Raw genomic sequence first — 6126 nt, forward strand, 5'->3', positions numbered from 1 at the left:
GACTCCCTCGAATGAATATTTTTACTCCCTCGACTCCCTCGAGTGAATATTTTTACTCCCTCGACTCCCTTGAGTGAATATTTTTACTCCCTCGACTCCCTCGAGTGTATATTTTTACTCCCTCGACTCCCTCGAATGAATATTTTTACTCCCTCGACTCCCTCAAGTGAATATTTTTACTCCCTCGAGTGAAAATGTTTACTCCCTCGAGTGAAAATGTTTACTCCCTCGACTCCCTAGTGAATATTTTTACTGCCTCGAGTGAATATTTTTTCTCCCTCGACTCCCTCTAGTAATTATTTTTACTCCCTCGACTCCCTCGAGTCCCTCGACTCCCTCGATGAAGTCAGTCCCGTGATAGACATACTTCTTGGAGAACACACTAGTACTGGTCAGCGTGTATTTCGTTGAGTCAGAAAAATTTTTGGCAAGCCCGGGGTCAATAACCTAGTTGTACCTAGGTCCATAAAAGTCTAGGAACTTTGGCCCATCCCCTAAATTTTGGCAAGAGTGCATAGGACTGTATCCCTTAAATTTTGGAAATTGCCAAATTTAAAAAATTGATATGGTAGTATATAGGGATATGTACACTCATGTCCAAAATTATTTTCCCATGTCTATAAATATGTTGTTGTAGGAATATAATTTGATAACGAATTCGTCCGGTATTTCACATATGTTAGTATGTGTATAATCGGCAAAGACATGTATGTGGCAAATTTCATGTCAAAAGAGCATTAATAAGATCAATAAACAAAATAAAACTTTCTTGTCCATTTAGCAACATTTTGTTTTACTCATTCTAATTTTCGTATTTATAATTCTTTTCCTATGAAATTTACCACAAATATAAATTTCCCGATTATACATATAGTATCAGTGTTAAAAGTACCCTGCAAAATCATTACCAAATTATATTCTTACAAGAAGACAGTTATAGATATGCGACAATCATTTTGGACATGACTGTACCTCTGTAAGTTTAGGTGGTCCATCTCGTTCCCTTTCATGGATAAAAAATTGCCAAAAAGGTAAATTTCGGAGTTTCTTGACCCAATTTATCTTATTTGATAAGGGTTTATTATCTTATATAGTTATATGGGTAAGTATAGGAGTCCATTCCCTTTCATAGGGTATGGGTACGTTTGTGAATTCCTCTTAAATTTTGGGAGAAATACCTAGGACCACCCCCTTATATTTCGGGATGGTCAAAAATCAATAACTTGTAAATGTTTTCTAGGACCATAATATAAATGTCACTGTAAATTTGGGTGGTCCAAATCGTTTCCTTACGTGAGTATAACTTTGCCAAAAATTTAAAATTTTCAGATTTTTTTTAACCTAATTTATCATCTATCATGGGGCTGTATTACATTATATTGTTATATGGGTATATACAAGGGTTCATTCGCTTTCACAGAGCATTAGTACATTGATGCTCTAATCTTAAATTTTGGGAAGAGCACTTTTAGCCATCCCTTCAATATGGGAATTGTTAGAAAACAATAATCGGTAAATGTTTTCTGGGACCGTAATAAATACCATTTTAAATTTGGGTAGTCCATCTGGTTCCCTTTTATGGGTATAAAATGCCAAAAAAATAATAAAATTTTGAGACTTTTGACGTAATTTATTCCCTTTGATGAGGCTTTATTACATTATAAGATTATATAATTTAGTATAGGGGTCCATTCTCTTTCAGAAGACTTGGGGATATTGGTGCTCGCCTTTTAAACTTTGGAAGGGGTACATTGGCCCATACAACTAATTTGGAAATCGTTAGAAAACAAAATTTGATGAGTGTTGAGCAGGGTCTGAATATGTACTACTGTAAATTTGGGTGGTCTAGCTTATCCCTTTCTGTCAGAAAAAAAATGCCAAATATTAGTACGGCCACGTGTTCGCCAGGAGGTCGCTTATTGATCTATTTTATCTTATTTAAAGAGGATTTATTGCTTTATATGGTTATATGGATTGTATAAGGGTCCATCGTCTTTCATAAGAAATTGGTACATTGATGTTTTGCTCTTAAATTTTGGAAGGGATGCATAGAACCACCCCTTAAATGTAGGAATTGTCAAAAAAATAAAAGTTGGTAAATGTATTTTTAGGACACAAATATACTCGTAAATTTCTGTAAATTTGGTTGGAACTGCTTAACCCTTCTGTGGGTAAAAGAAATATTGTCAAATAGTAGTGTTACCACATGGTTGATTATTGATCTAATTTATCTTATTTAATGAGGCTTTAACACATTATATGAATATATATTTGAGTAGAGGGATCTTTTATAGGGCATAGGTATATACATTGGTACTATCCTGTTAAATTTTGGAAGAGGAACCTAGGACCACCCCCTTAAATTTGAGTAATGTCAAAAACGTTACTTGGTAAATTTTCTCTAGAACTCAAATATATATCATTGTAAATTTAGGTGGTTTAACTCGTTTCTTTTCATTGGTACAAAATTGCCAAAATGTTATATAACCACATGATTGTTTATTGACCTATGATTATATGATAAATTTTCTTTCATATTGGTATTGGTATATGGATGCTTCTTCTTGTTTACCTCAATAGTAGTAAGGGCCTGACTTGACCTAACTTTTGATTATCCTCAATGAGGGGCCCCAAGGCCCGGGGTCAATGACCTAGGGGTACTTAGGACCACCCCCTCTAAATTTTGGCAGGAGTACCTTGGCCCACCCCCTAAATTTTGGCAGGGGTACATAGGACCACCCCCCTTAAATTTGGTAAATTGCCAAATCTAAAAATTTGGTATGGTAGCCTAGGACCATAGTATGTACCTCTATCAGTATTGGGGGTCTATGTCGTTCCCTTTCATGGGTAAAAAATTGCCAAAAAGTCAAATTTCGGGGGTTTTTGACCTAATTTATCCCCTTTGATGAGGTATTATTACCCTATATAGTTATATGGACGTATACAGGGGTCCATTACCTTTCATAAGACATGGGTATATTAATGCACCCCTTGAAAAATTTGGGAGGGGTACCATGGCCCACCCCTTAAATTTTGGAAATTGACCAATTTAAACATTGGGTATAATAGTATAGGACCCTAATATGTATTATGATAAATTTGGGTGGTCTACCTCATTCCCTTCTAGGGGTACAAAATTGCCAAAAATATAAACGTAAGCAATACGTTGTACCACGTGTTTGGTTTTCGACCTAATTTATCTCCTTGGATGAGGTCCTATTACCTTATATGATTATATGGTCATGTATAGGGGTCCATTACCTATCATAAGACATAGGTACATTTGTGCACCCCGGGAGGGGTACCTTGGCCCACCCCTTTAATTTTGGAAATTGCCCAATTTAAACATTTGGTATTATAGTATAGGACACTAATATAGATCACTATAAATTTGGGTGGTCCACCTCGTTCCCTTTTAGGGGTACAAAATTGCCAAAATTTTAGTACAACCACGTGTTTGGTATTTGGTACATTTTATCCCCCTTTGATGAGGTTCTATTACCTTATATGGTTATATGGTTATGTATAGGGGTTCATTATCTATCATAAGACATAGGTACATTGGTGCACCCCGGGAGGGGTACCTTGGCCCACCCCTTAAATTTTGGAAATTGCCCAATTTAAACATTTGGTATTATAGTACAGGTCCTCAATATGTATCATGATAAATTTGGATGGTCTTCATCGTTCCCTTTTAGGGGTACAAAAATTGCCAAAATATAAACGTAAGTAATACGTTGTACCACGTGTTTGTTTTTTTTGGTCCATTTTATCCCCTTTGATGAGATCCTATGATTACAAGGGGTCCATATCCTATCATAAGACATGGGTATATTGTTGCACCCTTCTTAAATTTTGGCAATGGGGGTCCACTGAAATTGTCCAATTTAAGCATAGTACAGGACCTCAATATGTTTCGGTGGTCCTATTTTCAAATTTTTAAGTACAACCACGTGTTCGGTTACTGACTCAATTTATCCTATTTGATAAAGTTATAAGGTATGGACGGTATCTCCTTTCAATTTGGTATAACCCCTCGGGTGTAGTACGGTCACGTGATCAATGATTTGGTTTTGATGCGCGACGAGGTCCCTGGTCAATGTTCTCTAGGAATTAGGCGGAAACTTTGAACAAGATTCTTGGCATTTAAAACTTTTTTTTCAACTTTTCAAACTAAAAAAAAATCAAAACAAAAAATTGAAAACGAAAACTTTTAAACAAAAATCTTGAAACTAAAAAATTTTTCAAAACAAAAATTTGAAACGAAAAATTTTGAAACGAAAACATTTGAAACAAAAATTTTGAAACGAAAAATTTCAACAAAAAAATTTGAAACGAAAAATTTTGAAACAAAAATTTTGAAACAATAAATTTACAAACAAAAGAATTTGAAACGAAAAAATTTGAAAAAAAATTTGAAAAAAAATTTTCAAACAAAAATTTTTGAAACAATTTTCAAAACAAATTTCAAACGAAAAATTTTCAATTAGAATTTAAAACAAACAGTGATCAGCTTTCACGGTTAACCGTTAAACTTTATCCGGTTTTTAACTATTCGATTAACAAATAAACGGTTTTCAACTATTCGATTAACAAATAAACGGTTTTCAACTACTCGATAAACAGATGAACTGTTTCTTTCCTTTTCACACCAGTGAGTGCAGGAATTTACAAACTAAAACAAAAAGAAAATTTGTACTCTCTTTAAATACGCATCATTTTTTAAACAAGGTGTTAGTGTTCATCATGGATACACAGGGGAAACATCCATTTACCTGTATTCTCGCAGGGCCTAGTGGGTGTGGAAAAACGTATTTTGTGAAGCGATTACTGTCACATCTCCCAACCATGATCAATGCAAAATTTCATAAGATATATTGGTATTATGCAGAATGGCAAGACGTGTATGCAACAATGCCAGTTCCAGTAGAATTTCACGAAGGACTTCCACGAATGAAAGATTTTCAGCCTCAAGATGGACCACATTTGATTATTATTGATGACCATATGCGAGAAGTGAATAGTGATATTGTTGATATGTTCACAAAAGGATCACATCATCGAAATATTAGTGTGATTTTTATAACACAAAATGTATTTCATCAAAGTAAAGCAAATAGAAATATGAGTTTAAATTGTTCGTATTTGGTGTTGTTTAAAAATCCACGTGACAAGTCACAAATCAAGCATATGAGTTATCAAATCATGCCTGAGCATCCACTGTTTCTACAAGAAAGTTATGCAGACGCAACAAGAAATCCACATGGTTATTTACTGATGGATCTTAAACAAGATACACCCGATGAAATGCGATTTCGTACAAATATTTTTCCCGACGATTTGCATCATTATGTTTACGTACCAACAAAACATGTTTAAATTATTGTGCATGTGAAAAGAATGACTTAGTCTGTCACGATGTCTCCTACAGTGAAACACGCTGATCTGCTACGTGCTCTGCACAAAGCTAAACCAAGATTGCGTAAAGCTATTATTGCCAATGCAGACGCTTCATTAATTCATAGTATTTGTGAATGTTGTTATAATGTCTTAAAAGGCAATGTTCCACTGACAAGTGCGCAGAAGTCAAGATTAAAGCGTTACAAGAACACGCTCCGCTATCTCGTGGACAATACAAAATCATTGGATAAAAAGAAGAAACATTTAGCCGTACAACAAGGAGGATTCTTACCTGCATTACTTGCACCTATTGTAGGAAGTGTGTTATCTAGTATTTTGTTTAAACAATAAACTTCATGGAACATAGCAAGAAGATGGTTTTAGTGCCACCAGAAATGCTTCAACGAATGCATGCATCATCATCCCGTGTGAGTGAAAATCGAGAATCTAATCTCGATCGTGAAATGCAATCCATATTGAATACATCGTATCCAAGTGATGAAGAAAAATGGAATCAGTACAATAGAATATTACAGAAATATCTTTATGTGATACGTAAACAAGAAGAACCAATACCACTTACAATTACATCAATGAAACCTGATGGTGACGTCCCGAATGTTGACGATAGCACGAAACAAGAAATTTTAGCCGCAATACCACAAATGTATCGTAAGAAAGCCGAACTACTATTCCGTCGTTTAAAACAAGATGACGCAATTACGT

Source organism: Thermobia domestica, chromosome 5 (assembly GCF_964235325.1).
Source record: "Thermobia domestica chromosome 5, izTheDome1.hap1.1, whole genome shotgun sequence".
Lineage (NCBI taxonomy): Eukaryota > Metazoa > Arthropoda > Insecta > Zygentoma > Lepismatidae > Thermobia > Thermobia domestica.